Here is a 19,601-nt window from a genome sequence, read left to right as displayed (position 1 = left end):
GTGTGTGTCATGAACGGCAGACATCACTGTAAATGAACGTTGGCTAGTTAATAGCATACTGGCAACGACGCGGAGAGCGCGCAAGAGAGAGAGAGAGAGAGCGAGGGTGAGAGAGAGAGAGAGAGCGCGGAGCACGAGAGAGAGAGAGCGGAGCGCGAGGGAGCGAGAGAGAGAGAGAGCGCGGAGCGCGAGGGCGAGAGCGCAAAAGAGAGAGAGCGCGAGGGCGAGAGAGATTGAGCTCGGAGGGCGAGAGACAGCGCGGAGTGCGAGGGCGAGAGAGAGAGAGAGAGAGAGCGCGGAGCACGAGAGAGAGAGAGCGGAGCGCGAGGGCACGAGAGAGAGCGCGGAGCGCGAGGGCGAGAGCACAAAAGAGAGAGAGCGCGAGAGAGACAGAGCGAGAGAGACTGAGCTCAGAGGGCGAGAGAGAGAGAGAGAGCATGGAGCACAAGGGAGCGAGAGAGAGAGAGAGCGCGGAGGGCGAGAGCGCAAAAGAGAGAGAGCGCGAGGGCGAGAGAGATTGAGCTCGGAGGGCGAGAGACAGCGCGGAGTGCGAGGGCGAGAGAGAGAGAGAGAGCGCGGAGCACGAGAGAGAGAGAGCGGAGCGCGAGGGCACGAGAGAGAGCGCGGAGCGCGAGGGCGAGAGCACAAAAGAGAGAGAGCGCGAGAGAGACAGAGCGAGAGAGACTGAGCTCAGAGGGCGAGAGAGAGAGAGAGAGCATGGAGCACGAGAGAGAGAGCACGGTGCGTGAGGGCGCGAGAGAGAGAGAGAGCGCGGAGCGTGAGGGCGAGAGAGAGAGCGCGAAAGAGAGAGAGAGAGAGAGAGAGATATTTATCACCTGGTGAGAAACCCACAATTACAGTGTCATGAGTAAATGTCTACAGTCAGCAGTTTAAAGAACGTACAGTGATTTCTAGCTTGTAGTGTGAAAAAAAGTATTTATTTGAATATCTCACGAAAAAAGTAAAATGAACTGAACTTGAACTAGTTCAGAAAAGCACAACACTGCAGACGCCAACAGTCAGACGTTAATCGCTATCTTGACAACCCAGACACGTCTCCATGCTTCCGAGCTGTTCAGATGCTTCTCAGTGGGCTTATCCTTAATAAATCCTCAAGATTTATTAAAATTTACTGATTAACCACGCATAGATAAAAAATAAACATTTAGTGGATGCTTGATGGCTAGAACCAGCTGTTAAACATGGTGGTGGAAGCATCAGAACAGTTCAAAGAAATCAGTGAAATCCATTAGTGCCCTTACATGTTACAATGTGTGGATTTTGATTGTTGTTTGTCAAGTAATACAAATGTTGTCCATTACTTTTTCTTTAAATCAACATAAAACCAATCATAAATCTGCCTGTTCTCTCCAAACAACGACTACCTAATCTTTAAGAAGAGTTGATGTTTCTCACCTTTAATCTGTAGCTGAATCTTTTTGAAGAGTGTAGAGTAACTCACTGAATCTCCTCCTTTCGCCACTCCACAGTAATAAACTCCTCCATCATCGTCTCTCACATCTCTGATTCTCACACTGACAACTCTAGAGCTTCTGTTATCAGAGATGGAGAATCTGTTTATCTGAGAATCTGAGGTTTCGATCACTGCAGTAAAAGATTGATTTTTCTGTTTGTAGATGGTCTTGGTGTTTGTCTGAAACTCCTCTGGGTAGGAACAGTTGATGATGACATTCTCTCCAAGATAACCAATCACAGTCTTTGGTCCCAAACAACACGGATCTGTCAATCAAACAAAATAAGTACTTCACAATATTTCTAGTAAATCATGAAAGTATGTGATATTTTGAAAACTGTAGTAAAATTTAGTGTTTCTGACCTGTTTTTACTCTCAGGTTTACAGTGTGATTCCACACTCCAGTCTCTCCACACTGATATAATCCAGCATCTTCTACACTTAGATTTCTGTAGATCACTTTAAGAACTTTAAAAGAACCATCTAGAGAAACTCTATCTTTATAAACCCATATGTTTTGTTTTTGTTTGTAGACACAATCCTTAGGTTTCTCTCTACAAAAGTATTTTTGGGACTGTCCGTACTGCTGGTCTGTACAGTAGATCAAAAGGCTGCCTCCTGGAGAGCCAATCACATCAAAGGCCCCGACTGAACCTGCCAATAAAATACAAAATACCCTCACAAAAAAGTCAGTTTCCTTTGCTGAAAAGCATTGAACACGTCCAGGTAGCTGCACCGTTAAGTCAGAGCTCACCTGACTCTTAAAGGGAATGATGAGCAAGAGACACTCTGATTGGTTTAATTCCTGTTACACCCAAAATTAACCACACCCATGATTAATTAAGAGAATTAGTACATGACTTTTGCATTTCGATCAGCACAAGGTGTACTTTTCCCGCCGTTACGAAAGCAAAGATACACTAACACGCCCTAAATCAAGCTGCACATTGCAACATTGAGAGCTCCCCTACAGATGACTAAAATTACTGTAGATCTTTACTGTAGAGTTAAGAACAATCTAAACTTACCTGAGTTCAGGTAAAAGGTGAGGAAGAGGAGGATCTTCATTCTGAACTGATGAAGCTTGTTGATGAAGCTGTTTCTCGTCTGAGAGTGTTTTATCTCTCTCTGTTTAAGAGTCTCTGTCGTCTCCTATATTTCTGGTTTATTTGGTTCCTTTTTCTTCAAAAGAGTCAGAGTTGCGCAACATCACAGCTTGTCCAATCAGAATCACTTACCGCATGCGTTGGCGAGACTGTTGGTCAGTTTATTGTGTCATTTTCTAAGAATGTGCATGCAGACAAGCACAGACATGATTTCTCAACATAATCCACAATTTCACAAATAATTATAATAAAAAAAAATAAGAAGTGTAAAATGTTAATTTATTTGAAAAAAAAAAAAACATAAAACAAACATCCTTTTTAATTATTTCCATGAAAAGATTTTAATCTGATGGCTCTATTTAGGTTTGATTTCAAAGTAGTAAGAATGTGCAAAGAATCAACACAGATGCAACACAACCCACATCCTGGCTTAAAAGACTATATTTAAATTTTTCTTAGGTTTAAAGGTTTTTATTATTTGAGCATGCATTTGATTATTACAATATAACATATCATGAGTTTGGGAAAGGTTACATGAGCATAAGTACATAACAACAGTGTAACAACAATGTAACAATAAGGTAACAACAATGTAACATGATGTAACAATGTAATATGATGTAACAAGGTAACATAGTGTAACAACAGCGTGGCAATGTAACATGATGTAACAAAATGTAACATAAATGTAACATAATATAATGTAACAAAGGTAACAGCAATGTAACATTATGTAACAACAATGTAACAACAAAGTAATAGCAATGTAACAATGTTACAATAATGTTACACTAACAACAATGTAACAAGAAAGTAACAGCAATGTAACAACAATAATATAACATAATGTAACAACAATGTAACAACAATCTAACATAATGTAACAACAAATTAAAAACAATATAACAATGCGCACTGCAACAAAGTAACAGCAATGTAACATAATGTAACAACAAGGTAAGAACAATGTAACAACAATGTAACAACAATGTAGCAATGCAACAATAAGGTAACAACAATGTAACAAAAAGGTAACATCAATGTAACAATGTAACACAACGTAACAACAACGTATCATAATGTTACAACAATGTATCATAACATACCAACAATGTAATAGCACATGGTAACATTTGAACATTCAGAAATTTAACTATAATATCTGATGACTCACATTGAATGCTAATAGAAATGTGAATGATGTAATTTTAACATATGTTAGAAAAAGTGTCCTAAATGATCCAGTAAATTTAAATCCACTTTATTTATGATTGTGTACTCTTCTATGTAGTCATATGTCCTAGTGTGTACATACAAGTAAATAATGTTTAAAATGCTAAATTTATATATAACATGTGATAACATCAATTTTATAGATCCTAAAACAGAGCAAGCTGGGACTCTACAAGATATGTGAAACCAAACAATTACCAAATAATTCAATATACCTCCTGCTTTAGCATAAAAAAAAAAATAATAATGATTAAGAATCGAGAGTTTCAGAAGATAAAAAAAAAGATCTATATTAAAGATTAGGACAATAATATATGTCAAAGATACAAAATAAAACCAGACCAAATGATAAATCATATTAGTAATTTAAAACAATGTAATATATATTCAAACAATTCAAAGATAAATATGGTATTATCTAAACAGGCACATTAATATTAACATTATTCACTGATTCAATGCCAATAGTAAAATGTGGCAGATGCAATTCTACTGGCAACTTAAAATAAATCTAGCAAACGATCATAAAGTAAATAAAAGCAGTTTATAAGCTACATGTGTATATTTAGGTATAACAGTGTCATGAAAGACCCAGCAGACCAGGTTTATAGGATCCAAGTGCAGGTTTAATATAGCACACAGCAAAAGTACAAAAGAGGGTAATCCAAAGGCAAAAATCCAAAACACAGTCCAAAAGTTCAGAAACACGAGAGATCAGATAAATATAAACAAAATCCAGGCTCAGACTTGCAGCAAACATTAACAGAGATACATACAAGACCTTGCAAAGAATCACACACAAGCTTGCCCTTATAAAGGCTCAAGGACAAAGACAAAATGGCCGCCTAATGCAGAACCACATTAGTATTCTGGTGAGAGTGACCTCTGGTGGTTGGGAGGAGAATCCCCAGGCCTATATGTGACAGAACCCCCCCCCCTGACGGGCGGCTCCCGACGCCAAAACACCCCGGCGCCGGGGTCGACCTCTGGGCCTGGGAGCAGGACGACCTGGGTTTGCCAAGTGGTAATCCGTGATCAAAGACGGATCCAAGATGTCGTCAGCGGAAACCCAAGAGCGCTCCTCAGGACCGTACCCCTCCCAGTCCACCAGATAGAACATCCGCCGCCCACGGCGCCTGGAATCCAAGAGCGCCCTAACACTGTAAGCAGGAGAGCCCTCCACATCAAGAGGGGGAGGAGGCTCCGACACATGCCCGGGGACCTGGGAGGTAGAGGAAACAGGTTTTAACAGAGAGACATGGAATGTAGGCGAAATGCGATATGTAGCTGGCAAGTCTAGACGATAAGATACAGGGCATATTTGCCTTAACACCTTAAATGGACCTATAAAACGAGGACTTAACTTCTTGGATGGAAGCTTGAGCCTGAGGTCCCGGGTGGAAAGCCACACCATCTGGCCTGGAGACAAGGTGGGAGCTGTCCTTCTGCGTTTGTCAGCGTGAAACTTCTGGCGGCGCACCGCCCTCTGTAGGCGGACATGGGCCTCCTCCCAGGTTTGTGCACTTCTCCGCATCCAGTCATTAACTGCCGGCACATTGCTTGGTTCCCCAGATCGGTCATACGTTGAATGCCGGGGTGTCCAGAGCTCGGGGTGGTGTGGATCCAGTGTAAAAGATGATTGCGCACACTGGAAGGGACGTACGTCTTTTCAGCTGGACAGGTGCTTGGACTGGGGTCGGTTTGCTGTGCCTGTAGAACTTCATCCATAATATCCCACTGTATAGGAGCTATGACAATGGAGGAGGGAAGAATGTTCTCATTTTTCTGGACGGGTTCAGGTCCATGGATTCGAGAGAGAGCATCGGCTTTGGTATTCTTAGAGCCTGGCCTGTATGTCACTGTGAAATCAAAGCGAGTGAAAAATAAAGCCCACCTGGCCTGCCGTGAATTTAGTCGTTTGGCTGTCTTCAGGTATTCCAAATTACGGTGATCCGTCAACACCAGGAATGGATGTTGAGCACCCTCCAACCAGTGCCGCCATTCCTCAAATGCTGCCTTCATGGATAACAGTTCTCTGTTGCCTACATCATAGTTTCTTTCTGCCTGGGTTAGTTTCCGAGAAAAAAAGGCACATGGATGTAATTTGGGTGGCATACCTGAGTGTTGAGATAACACCGCTCCCACTCCGGTTTCAGAAGCATCCACTTCAACCACGAATGGGAGAGATGGATCTGGGTGCCGAAGAACTGGTGCAGAGACAAAATGTTTCTTCAGAGCTGTGAAGGCAGCAGAGGCTTCCTCAGTCCACTTCAGAGTTTTCTGTTGTCCTCTCAGCAAAGACGTCAGGGGGGCTGCAACAGAACTGAAACCACGAATAAATCTTCGATAAAAATTTGAAAACCCCAAAAAACGCTGCAATTCCTTGACATTTTTAGGTTGTGGCCAGTCGATTACTGCACTGACCTTCGTTTGATCCATGCTTACACCATTGGCATCAATGTTATATCCAAGGAAAGAAATCTGGTCCTTGTGAAATTCACATTTTTCTGCCTTGACAAACAAGCTATGGTGCAGGAGCCTTTGCAGAACTTGCTTGACGTGATTGATGTGTTCAGACAAGGTAGCGGAGTAGATTAAGATGTCATCGATATATATAATGACCCATCGATCAATCATGTCCCTCAAAACCTCATTAACAAAAGCCTGAAAAACTGAGGGGGCGCCCGAGAGACCATATGGCATAACTAGATACTCATAATGACCTCTTGTGGTGATAAAAGCTGTCTTCCATTCGTCCCCCTTGCGTATACGTATTAAATTGTAGGCGCTGCGCAAATCTAACTTGGTGAAAATTTTGGCATGACGTAACTGCTCAAGGGCTGCTGGCACCAAAGGGAGAGGATAACGGTACTTAACTGTTACAGCATTTAGGCCTCTATAGTCAATGCAAGGCCTTAATCCACCATCTTTCTTTTCTACAAAGAAAAAACCTGCAGCTGCAGGAGAAGTGGATGGCCTGATATAGCCCAACTTAAGAGCTTCGTCAATGTAACTTTCTAGAGCTATCGTCTCTGGCTGAGAGAGGGGATATATCCTGCTTTTTGGTGGGCAGGTGTCTGGCAGAAGCTCTATAGCACAGTCCCATGGTCTATGTGGGGGTAATTGAGAGGCCTTACTCTTACTAAATACCTCTGCTAGATCAAGATACTCAGGGGGAATGGAGTCTGTGGTGTCAACATGAGGGCTTTCAATTTTTGTGGAAAAACAAGGTAGAGATAAACAATTAGCTAAACAAAAGTCGCTCCATTTTACAATGTCACAGTTTCTCCAGGAGATTGAGGGGTCATGTTTGGAAAGCCAGGGGAAGCCTAGTATGATGGGATGGTCAGGAGAGTCTATGGCAAAAAAGGTTAGAGTTTCCTCATGGAACAGACCTACTTTGAGTTTCAGGTTTGTTGTAGTTTTGGTGACTGAGCCATCACCCAGTGGACGTCCATCCAGGGCCTTGATGCTCAGAGGAGTGTGACAGGTGTTGAGTGGAATCTGAAGTTTTCGAGCCAGTCCAATGTCCATGAAATTACCAGCTGCTCCAGAATCGACTAGCGCTGAAAGAGAAAAAGATTCTGAACACCACCAAACACTGACACGTAATAGCATTTGTTTGTTTTCAAATAGGCAAGAAACTTTTTCACTCACCTCTGACGTCCCAGCAGAGCTGGGACGTACAGGGCAGGAAGAACGCATATGGCCTGCTTGGCCACAGTACAAACAAAGCCGGTCTCGCAGTCTCCGCTGCCGTTCCTCTAAGGACAAGTGAGCCCTTCCAATTTGCATGGGCTCAGGCTCTGAACTAGAGGGTACAGGAAATGGGTATACCATTTGAGTATTTCGGAGTCTTCTTCTTTCACACAGAAGACTGTCCAGGGCAATAGACGTCTGGATAAACTGGTCCAATGACATGGCGTCTCCCCGACACACCAACTCGGCCTGAAGATCTCGGCGCAATCCTCTGCGGTACATGGTCAGCAAGGCTGGCTCACTCCATCCACTACCAGCAGCTAAAGTTCTGAATTCGAGAGCGTATTCTGCAGCAGACTTAGACCCCTGCTTTAAATCGCAAAGAAGTGATCCAACATCACGTCCAGCAGCAGGATGATCAAAAACTGATTTAAAAAGAGCATAAAAACGACTTTCTGAATGCAACACATCACTATTGTTAGTCCATAGAGCAGTGGCCCACTCCTTAGCTCTTCCAGTTAGTAGAGAAAGCACAAAATGTATCTTGTCAACCTCAGACTGGAACTGGGCTGGATGGTGGTTTATATAAAGAGTGCACTGCATTAGAAAGCCTTTGCAATGGTCAGGAGAGCCATCATACCTTTCAGGAACCGCAATAAAAACAGTAGAGGATCCAGGATCAGCAATAGGGGGGTTAGAGGTAGATGAAAGTTGGCTTGGATCATTGCTGGCTGTAGAGTCCAGTTGTTCAGTAGGTTGAGATGGTCGTAGAGCAGCTTGAACTAGCTGAACCAGTTCATCAAGTCTTTGTTCCTGGCGGGCTAGTCGCTCTTCTAAACCTGCTGGATCCATGAGTGGCAAGGTCTTCTGTCATGAAAGACCCAGCAGACCAGGTTTATAGGATCCAAGTGCAGGTTTAATATAGCACACAGCAAAAGTACAAAAGAGGGTAATCCAAAGGCAAAAATCCAAAACACAGTCCAAAAGTTCAGAAACACGAGAGATCAGATAAATATAAACAAAATCCAGGCTCAGACTTGCAGCAAACATTAACAGAGATACATACAAGACCTTGCAAAGAATCACACACAAGCTTGCCCTTATAAAGGCTCAAGGACAAAGACAAAATGGCCGCCTAATGCAGAACCACATTAGTATTCTGGTGAGAGTGACCTCTGGTGGTTGGGAGGAGAATCCCCAGGCCTATATGTGACAAACAGACTGAATCTGATTGGTCGCTGATGAGGTTTAAACTCTCACAGACTGAATTTGATTGGTTGGTATTGGGTTTTAGTCTCTTTCAGACTGCATCTGATTGGTTGGTGTTGGAGTTTAGTCTCTCACAGATTGAATCTGATTGGCTTTTGGATTTAGAGTGTGGTAGACTGAATTTGGGTCTCTGCTTCTGCGATCCAGCCTCTGATAGCCTAAATCTGATTGGTTGGAGTTGTTTTTTTCAGGTTCTGGTAGTCTGGAATCAATCTGAGGTTGTTCTGGTTGACTGGTAGATCATTTTCATAAATCTGAAATAGAAATAGTCAAAATAAAATAGTATAAAACATCAAATGGTTTTCAACACTTCCATTAAACAGTCAGAATTACTTTAGACTTAGACTTACTGTATCAGTTGTTCCTAATTGTCTACTGGTGATGGGAACATCTGCAAAAATAGAGATAAACCATCAGAAATAGGAAAGTTCTGTTTATTTATTTTCCACTAGAGAACCATAGAGCTTGGTCCAATTTCAGTAAAACCTTGAAAATGGTCCAAAAATTTAGGTTTACATATTAAATCATCCATTTCAAATTACAGTAACAATGGTACCTTGAGTTTTGGAGCATCTCAGTTTGTAGAAGATCAGTGTTAATCCTCCAATCAGCAGCAGAACCACACAGATACTCACAGTGGTGATGATAATGAAGGTAAAGAAACCTGGATTTCACAGAAAGAAAATAAGAAAGAACAGATCATGACCAGTTTAACCAGTTACCCTCAAACTCCACATCTTTTCCAGTTCCTCTTGTGGAGCCTAGAGTTCTGAAGTTCTAGCTGAACACATTTAACATGAATATAGAAAGAGGGAATTCTGGGTAATGACTGAATTCTTACTGGAAGGTTTTTCAACAGAGATGATCACTGTTGGTGCTGTTGGTGTTGCTGGTGTTCTCCTGTAGGTCACTGATGTTGGTTGGATTGTTGTACTTGGTTTTGCTGGTGTATTTTCTTTTGTTCAATTAAAATAAAACAAAGGAAATACAAAAAGCACAAACTAACATAAATAAAAAAATAAAATCAGTATCAATTTAAAATCAGAAGATGAGTTTTTACCTGGTGATTCTTCATCATAATCAATCACTTTTGGCGATGCTGGTGTTCTACTGTTGGTCACCAATTGCTGGGTGGATAGATGTTCTTGGTTTTGGAGGAAAAAGTAAAAATTTTCTCTCTAATTAAGATTAAAATAAAGTAAAATATAAAAATTATTCTTATATATTTTTATTCTCCATCACTTTACTCACCACTCTACTCAATCTCCCTGACTATTTCCATAATCAGAGGTAAAAGAGTGTTCAATTACTACTCAAACAAACATAGAAACACATACAATACAAGTGGTAACGGAAAGTTCGATAATGAACTCTAAGTTGGCTTGGAAAAGCTCGCTAATAACATTGAAAAAAGTTTATATAAAAGCTAGAAACCTGTAAAAGTAAAAAAAAAAAAGAGCATCATAAATCCAGTGCTATCGCAATTTTACCATTATGTTAAATTCGTAAATAGTCATAGTTCTTAAATTTAGAACTTAGAAATAGTGATTAAAGTGGTGTAGAGTCCAAAAACATTGCTCTAATTGATGGAATGCAAATCAATTTGGATTAAAGAGTGATGTCCAAAAAAAAGAGTGAGAAAAATATTCAGAACATTAGACTTAATCATTTCTATGGGAATAACTTTTACCAAAAATTTACGAAAATGCAAATCAGTTCAGTTCACACAGTATATTGTTTAAAACATTGAAAAAACATTGACACTTTTTATTTGATTCCTATAGGAAAAATCTGAACCAAAAAACATTTGCTGTTTGAAAACTGTACGAAGTATTGCTCCAAAAAGTAGATGAGTATAGGTTCCATGATCCTGCAAAATTGCGCCAAATATGTCAAAAGCTACAGGAAATTTCGCAAAAAGATAATACAAATAAGAAAGAACACGAAAAACGGTACGTTGGCTTTGACCTTTTAAAAACTTGTAAAGTTGACATGTCTCACCTTTAACCATAAGTTGAATTCTTGTGTAACGAGTGTAATAAGTAATTGATTCTCCTACAACTTCAACTGCACAGGAGTAAAGACCTCCATCATCCTCTCTTACATCCCTAATTCTCATTCTGTCCACATTAGATCTTCTGTCATCAAAGGTGGAGAACCGGTCCTTCTGGGATTGATTGGTACTAATCACTGGAGAAAAGTTCTGACCATCCCACTTGTAGAAGGCCTTGTAGTTCGTCTGAAACTCCTCTGGATAGGAGCATCTGATGTCGGCGGTCTCTCCCCGATAACCAATCATAGTCTTTGATCTCAAACAACATGAATCTGTCAATCATACATAAATAAGTATATCAAGAAGTTCACAGAACATCACATCTTCAACATGTCCTTTTGAGAGCCATTGACATTAAGTACAATAGACTCTATCCCCTCCCTGCTCCTCTGTCTCCACCCCCGCCATGCTCCTCTGTCTCCACCCCCGCCATGCTCCTCTGTCTCCACCCCTCCATGCTCCTCTGTCTCCACCCCCGCCATGCTCCTCTGTCTCCACCCCGCCATGCTCCTCTGTCTCCACCCCGCCATGCTCCTCTTTCTCCACCCCCGCCATGCTCCTCTGTCTCCACCCCCGCCATGCTCCTCTGTCTCCACCCCCGCCATGCTCCTCTGTCTCCACCGCGCCATGCTCCTCTGTCTCCACCCCGCCATGCTCCTCTGTCTCCACCCCCACCATGCTCCTCTGTCTCCACCCCGTCATGCTCCTCTGTCTCCACCCCGCCATGCTCCTCTGTCTCCACCCCCACCATGCTCCTCTGTCTTCACCCCACCATGCTCCTCTGTCTCCACCCCGCCATGCTTCTCTGTCTCCACCCCCGCCATGCTCCTCTGTCTCCACCCCCGCCATGCTCCTCTGTCTCCACCCCGCCATGCTCCTCTGTCTCCACCCTGCCATGCTCCTCTGTCTCCACCCCGCCATGCTCCTCTGTCTGCACCCCACCATGCTCCTCTGTCTCCACCCCGCCATGCTCCTCTGTCTCCACCCCGCCATGCTCCTCTGTCTCCACCCCCACCATGCTCCTCTGTCTCCACCCGGCCATGCTCCTCTGTCTCCACCCCGCCATGCTCCTCTGTCTCCACCCCCGCCATGCTCCTCTGTCTCCACCCCGCCATGCTCCTCTGTCTCCACCCCCGCCATGCTCCTCTGTCTCCACCCCGCCATGCTCCTCTGTCTCCACCCCCGCCATGCTCCTCTGTCTCCACCCCGCCATGCTCCTCTGTCTCCACCCCCGCCATGCTCCTCTGTCTCCACCCCCGCCATGCTCCTCGGTTAAAAACTCTTTAATTTAAGTTTGCTAATTCTCTGTTAAGAAAATAAAAAGTGTGAGTTAATCCAGCTGTCTCTGGCTGGTTCTGGTGACAAAACTTTGAGGAACATGAGGGAACGCTGTGGTCGGCTGTGCCCAGCACGAAAAAGCGCCGCGGTCAGCTGTGCCCGGTGCGAGGAAGCGCCGCGGTCGGCGTGAGGGAACCTCGTGGTCGGCTGTGCCCGATGCGAGGAAGCACCGCGGTCGGCAGGAGGAAGCGTAGCAGTCGGCTGTGCCTGGCGCGTGGAAGTGCCGCGGCCGGCGTGAGGGAACGCCGCGGCACAACTACAACTGCACAGGAGTAAAGACCTCCATCATCCTCTCTTACATCCCTAATTCTCATTCTGGCCACATTAGATCTTCTGTCATCAAAGGTGGAGAACCGGTCCTTCTGGGATTGATTGGTACTAATCACTGGAGAAAAGTTCTGACCATCCCACTTGTAGAAGGTCTTGTAGTTTATCTGAAACTCCTCTGGATAGGAGCATCTGATGTCGGCGGTCTCTCCACGATAACTAATCACAGTCTTTGATCCCAAACAACATGAATCTGTCAATCGTACATAAATAAGTATATCAAGAAGTTCACAGAACATCACATCTTCAACATGTCCTTTTGAGAGCCATTGAAATTAAGTACAATAGACTCTACTCCCTCCCTGCTCCTCTGTCTCCACCCCCGCCATGCTCCTCTGTCTCTCGGTTAAAAACTCTTTAATTTAAGTTTGCTAATTCTCTGTTAAGAAAATAAAAAGTGTGAGTTAATCCAGCTGTCTCTGGCTGGTTCTGGTGACAAAACTTTGAGGAACATTAGGGAATGCCGTGGTCGGCTGTGCCCAGCACGAAAAAGCGCCGCGGTCGGCTGTGCCCGGTGCGAGGAAGCGCCGCGGTCGGCGTGAGGGAACCTTGTGGTCGGCTGTGCCCGATGCGAGGAAGCACCGCAGTCGGCAGGAGGAAGCGTAGTGGTCGGCTGTGCCTGGCACGAGGAAGCACCGCGGTCGGCAGGAGGAAGCGTAGCGGTCGGCTGTGCCTGGCGCGTGGAAGTGCCGCGGCCGGCGTGAGGGAACGCCACGGTCGGCTGTGCCCTGCACGAGGAAGCGCTGCTGTCGGCTTGAGGGAATGTTGCGGTCGGCTGTGCCCGGCACGAGGAAGCACCGCGGTCGGCAGGAGGAAGCGTAGCAGTCGGCTGTGCCCTGCACAAGGAAGCGCCGCAGTCGGTGTGAGGGAACGCCGCGGTCAACTGTGCCCGGCACGAGGAAGCGCCGCGGTCGGTGTGAGGGAACGCCGCGGTCGGCTGTGCCCGGCACGAGGAAGCGCCGCGGTCGGTGTGAGGGAACGCCACGGTCGACTGTGCCCGGCACGAGGAAGTGCTCTGCAAGTGTGAGTAGGAGCACCTTGTTGATTTGAAATAGAAAGGGATAAAAACGTGCTGCATGTTGGAGCTAAATAATATTAATATATATCGAAACCGAACCGATACCGTGGCCCAAGAACCGCGATATGAACCGAACCGGCTGGCTTTGATTTAAATATCTTCTCATGTCTAAAATTTTGTGCTCTCAAACATAATTCAAAATAATTTAAAAAATGTTTTATTAAAATTTACTGTTTCTTACCTGTTTTCACTCTCAGGTTCACAGCATGGCTCCACCTTCCAGTCTCTCCACACCGATATAATCCAGCATCTTCTAATCTCAGATCTCTGAACAACACTGTAAGAACTTTAAGAGAGTCGTATAGAGAAAATCTCTCTTTATGAATCCAGGTGTTCTCGGTTCGTACAGGGGTACACTGCCTCTTCATCATCTGACAAAAATATTTACTACCCCATCCATACTGTCGGTCTTTACAGAAGATAAAAACACCACCTCCTGGAAAGCCAATCACATCAAAGCAGTCCACTGGACCTGCCAATCAGAAGTGAAGATTCTCACTAATCTCTCTTTAAAAATTCCTAAAGATTCTTTCACTTCTAAATATAATTAAACTAGAATTGAATTAAATTTCACTTGTTTCTACCTGAGATCAGGTTGGGGATGTAGATGAGGAGGATGAGGAGGATCTTCATCTTGAGATAATCTTCAGCTTCTGCTTGGGATGTGTCTTCTTCTCTGTGTCTTCGTCTCTGGTTTGGTTGGTTCCTGTTTTTGCTGGTAAGATTTGGAGTTGCTCATCATCCCCAGCTCCTCCCATCAGCATCACCGACCTCAAACCATTATTAGAAACTTTTGACATCATTTCTTACAGTTTAGGAGTGTTGAGCAATTTTCCACTAGCCAGAGATAACCACATAAACTATATATGGAGGAAAAATACCCTTTGGTTGTGCAACATTGTGTAAATGTAAAAAATAAAGGGTCCTAAACAGTTTTCAATTATAAGAACATCAAATACTAAAAAGAGTAAAGGAGCCCAAATGGATTCTGTGGATTAATAGAGCCCAACCGATTAAAACCTGCTATTACACAGCTATATCTTGAGGATTTGTCTTTAAGAATTACATATAAAGATGTTATCTTAACTGTAATTCTAAAAGAAAATATTTTAAAAAATATTGACGTAAATCTGCAACTGTCAAAATATAATAAATAAAAATCATAAAATTGGTGCTTTCCTGAACTTTTTACTTTTTAAAATCAATACTTCCCTAAACACGAATCATTTCATGTCCTCCAAACTTTTAATTTTGTTACGATTGTCTAGTTTTTGTGTCTATTTTTAATCATGAAGAATTTGGGGTTGATTCCTCTTAAAACTAATCTAAAATTATTAAGAGATTAATATACAGAATAAACACTCAGTGTCTCCAACTGTTCTGTAGGAGAATTTCTCCAAAGCTCTAAAACTTTCAGAATATAAATAACTTTTTTCACTGCAAAGATAAAGGGATTTGTTTCACCTACACCTGTAGCCCATTTATAGAACAAGGTCTTCTCAAAAAGAATAGATATTTAGAAAAAAAAGTGAAAATATTGGATTTTATCAAATATAAGATTTCGATAGTGTGGACACATAAAGAAATCTATTTTAAATATTGTTAAAATATACTTGCAAATGCAATTTTCTTATGGATAAATAGTTAAAACATGTCTTCATCTTTAAACATGTTCTGCAAAGTTTCAGGTTGCCTCTGTGTCTATGCGCCGTTAAAATAGCAATCTGCCAAAGTCCAAGCTCACCTGGCTCTTAAAGGGAATGGCAAGTGGTTTATTTATACACCCAAAACACGCCCATAATTAATTAAGAGAATTCGTACATGCCTTTTGTGCTTTCCCAGTTGTGAAAAAGTGTACTTTTCCTGCTGTTACGATAGCAAAGGCACACTGAGACACCCTAAATAAAAATGCACAGTGCAAAGTTGACGGCTCACCCTTAGATCAATAAAATACTCTTTACTCTTAATAATTTTAAATCAGAAATCAACCCTATTCTGCAGGATTGAAAATAGATATAAAAACTAGACATTTGTGCCAATAGTTTTTACTGAACCTAATTGCAGAACAGTTGATCTCAACCCAAGAAGAAAGGAAAAATAAATAAATAAACAGACCGCTCCTCATGCGGGATCGAACCCGTGTTGTCAGAGTCGTGTTCCAATACACTACCGCTGCCCTGGCTAGTTAATTGGGATACAGCTGGAAAAAAAACGCCCTAATAAGGAGATAAGGAGCCCAAGAACGGGCGGAAAAACGAGAACAGAAACCACAGTCATGCCGAGTGTGAAAGAGAGACAGGAGAGGAATGTAAACAGGAGCTCACCAGAAAAGCATTTCAGAAGGAACAATTGTTATCGAAAGTATTTTAAAACACTACGAAAAATTCAAATGAATACCCAGACACCTTAGTTTGCTTTGATTAATACTTCCATTTATTTACAGCTTCGAGCTCAGTATGTAGCACAACCAGGGCTCATTTATTTTAGCTGTTAAATTTAATGAATGGAAATTATTTAGTTATATGTGTTGCTGTGGCTGTATATATTGGCATTGGTAAATAAGTAAATGCTCTATAATTTTAACAGAAGAATGAGGAAAATTGTTTATATTTGAAAATAATGACACTAAAACAAGGATTCAAATTAACAAATACAAGACAAAAGCAAAAAGTATTAATAAATATAAAGATTTGCAAAGAAAAAATATGTCACAATTCCCATTATGCAGTGACATGCCAAATATCACAGTGTTGCAGTATGAAAAATATTGCAGGGTATGGCTTAAGAATGCCCAAACCTGTGTATTTCGTGAGGTGTTATCTTGTGAATGAGGTTGAACACTAGTCAGTGTGCTCATAGTAAGGCCAGGTGACTATTCCCATGTTCTTTGATATTTCGCATGTCAGAGAATTGCAAGTTTCAATATCACAGCTGCCTTTACATTTCTCACAAATTCTCTACTGCAGGGTAAAATAATTCAAGCTATCAAGCAATCGGAGTATAAAACCAGAAAAATAATGTTCTTCATTGTAAGCAGAATCAGATATAATTTACTTAATTTCTTTGAAGTTTTTAAGGTTTTAGGTTTTCTATATTGGTTTTGATTTGTTATTTCAGATGCTTAGATTCTAATAGTGGTTGGTCTTGGGATTTAGGCTCTCACAGACTGAAACTGATTGGTTGGTATTGGGGTTTAGGCTCTCACAGACTGAAACTGATTGGTTGGTATTGAGATTTAGGCTCTCACCGACTGAATCTGATTGGTTGGTATTGGGATTTAGGCTCTCACAGACTGTATCTGTTTGATTGGTATTGGGATTTAGGCTCTCACACACTGAATCTGATTGGTTGGTATTGGGGTTTAGGCTCTCACAGACTGAATCTGATTGGTTGGTATTGAGATTTAAGATCTTGTAGACTAAATCTGATTGGTTGGTATTGGGCTTCACGCCCTCACAAACTGAATCTGATTGGTTGGTATTGGGATTTAGGCTCTCACACACTGAATCTGATTGGTTGGTATTGAGATTTAAGATCTTGTAGACTAAATCTGATTGGTTGGTATTGGGCTTCACGCCCTCACAAACTGAATCTGATTGGTTGGTATTGAGATTTAGACTCTCACAGACTGATTCTGATTGGTTGGTATTTAGATTTAGGCTCTCACCAACTGAATCTGATTGGTTGGTATTGGGATTTAGGCTCTCACCGAGTGAATCTGATGGGTGTTGAGATTTAGAGAATGGTAGTCTGAATGTGGAACTGTGTTTCTCAAATCCAGGCTCTGATAGACTGAATCAGATTGGTTGGTGTTGGGTACCCGGTTCTGGTAGTTTGGAATCATCCTGATGTTCGGGTGTCCTGGTAAATTGTTTTCATAAACCTGAAGAAGAAATAACTAGTAAAATAAACCATTTTATGATCAACAAATAGTATGATTAGATCAAAACATATTGTGGGTCGGGACCAAGAACCCTTAAGAACTCATAATTTTTACACTTACAATTACGTTTCTTCCTGATCGTCTACTGGGGATTGGAGAATCTGCTAAAAGACAGAAACCATCAACCGTCTGTGGTATGATAGAACTGTAAGAAACCATTACAGAGCTTCTTTTATCTAGAAAAAGCAGGAGTTTCAAATATACTTGTGGTCTTTATTAGCATGACAGGTCCAGACTCAAAGTTGTAAATTAGAATCCATTCATTCAATTCAAGGTTGTAATATTTTACATTCTTGCTGCTCATTTAAAGTAGGGTTAAATTATCTATTAAGTCTTTGGAAATTTGAGCTGAATATACATTTTTCTATTTTATTATCTGCATATTTTTAGGAACAATAGGAACTGCTGCATTATCGTGATTACCAGTAATAAATTGTACACTGAAATTACTTTGTGTATTTTAGAAACAACTACCTTAATCAGCATCTAGAATCTAGAATTTTTACCTCATTTAAAGTGATTTGAACTCAAAATAAGCATTTCAAGTCACCAATCAAGGTGTTTTTTATTATCTGATACCTTATTTCTAATCCACAAATTTGGTGTTACTTGTTTAATAACTGGTCTGAAAAAATCAATCTCGAACATTTGAGATTCCACCTTAAGCTAAAAGCTTTAACTCTTTATGTTAAAACATTTCAGACCCTTTTCTAAAGATATATTAATGATTAATGAATCAGTGTAAAGTTACAAAAGTACCTTCATTTCTGGAGCATCTCCGTTTGTAGAAGATCAGTGTTAGTCCTCCAATCAGCAGCAGAACCAGACAGATACTGACAGAGATGATGATGGTAGAGGAACCTCGAGCTGAGAGACAGAAAGAACAGATCATGACCAGTCAGTTACCCTCCAGCTTCCCATCTGTTCCAGTTCCTGGCAAACACACTATATGCATGCAAAATGGCAGAGTGCAGGATGAAACGTTCAGGTGGAAGTGATGGTGCAAAAAGAAGACCATTGGGCTTGGGCTTGGTAGAGCTCACCTGACTTTTTAAGGGAATGATGAGTAAGAGAAACTCTGATTGTTTTATTTCACTTAACGCCCAAAATTAACCACACCCATGATTGATAAGGGAATTAGTACATGCCTTTAGCACATTTTGAGTCGTACAAAGTGTACTTTTCCCTTCATTACGATAGCAAAGATACACTGACATGCCCTAAATCAAGCTGTACAGAGCAGGATTGATGGCTTGACTATAGGAAACTTCTTTTAGGGTATCAAGAAACTTTCTTTAATATAATAGTATCATAATACTTTGAGGTATCTTACCAGAAACCTGTAGATGAATCACTGGAAAGTAGAAGTTGTAACTCACTGACTCTTGTCCAGTCAAAACAGCACAGGAATATACTGCCCCATCATCTTCTCTCACGTCTCTGATTCTCACACTGAAAACTCTAGATTTTCTGTCATCAGAGATGGAGAATCTGCCTTTATGAAACTCAGAGGTTTGAATCACTTCATTTATTGACTTATTCTCCAGTTTGTTGAAGGTCTTGGTGTTTCTCTTGAATTCCTCTGGATAGGAACAGTTGATGGTGACGGTCTCTCCCAGGTAACCAATCACAGTCTTTCGTCCCAGGCAGCATGGGTCTGTCAATCAAACACAATGATTTATCATTTCCATATAAGACAAAGGACAAGGTATCCACTGAATATGTGATATATATGTAATTTATTAAAAACATAATTCAAGAAATGTAATGGTATTCACCTGTTTTTACTCTCAGGTTTACAAAGTGACTCCACCTTCCAGTCTCTCCACACTGATATAATCCAGCATCTTCTAAACTCAGATCTCTGTAGAACACTTGAAGAACTCCAGGATAGTCATGTAAAGAAATTCTGTCTTTATGAATCCATGAGTTCTGAATTCGTACATTGAGACAATGATTTGTTCTCTGTTTGCAAAAATATTTTTCCGATATTCCATACTTTTGGTCTTCACAGAAAATGGAGACACTGCCTCCGGGGTAGCCAATAACATCAATGCAGCCCACAGGACCTGCCAATCAGA

Source organism: Astyanax mexicanus, chromosome 21, assembly GCF_023375975.1.
Source record: "Astyanax mexicanus isolate ESR-SI-001 chromosome 21, AstMex3_surface, whole genome shotgun sequence".
Lineage (NCBI taxonomy): Eukaryota > Metazoa > Chordata > Actinopteri > Characiformes > Acestrorhamphidae > Astyanax > Astyanax mexicanus.
Note: the sequence above shows the minus strand (reverse complement) of the source record.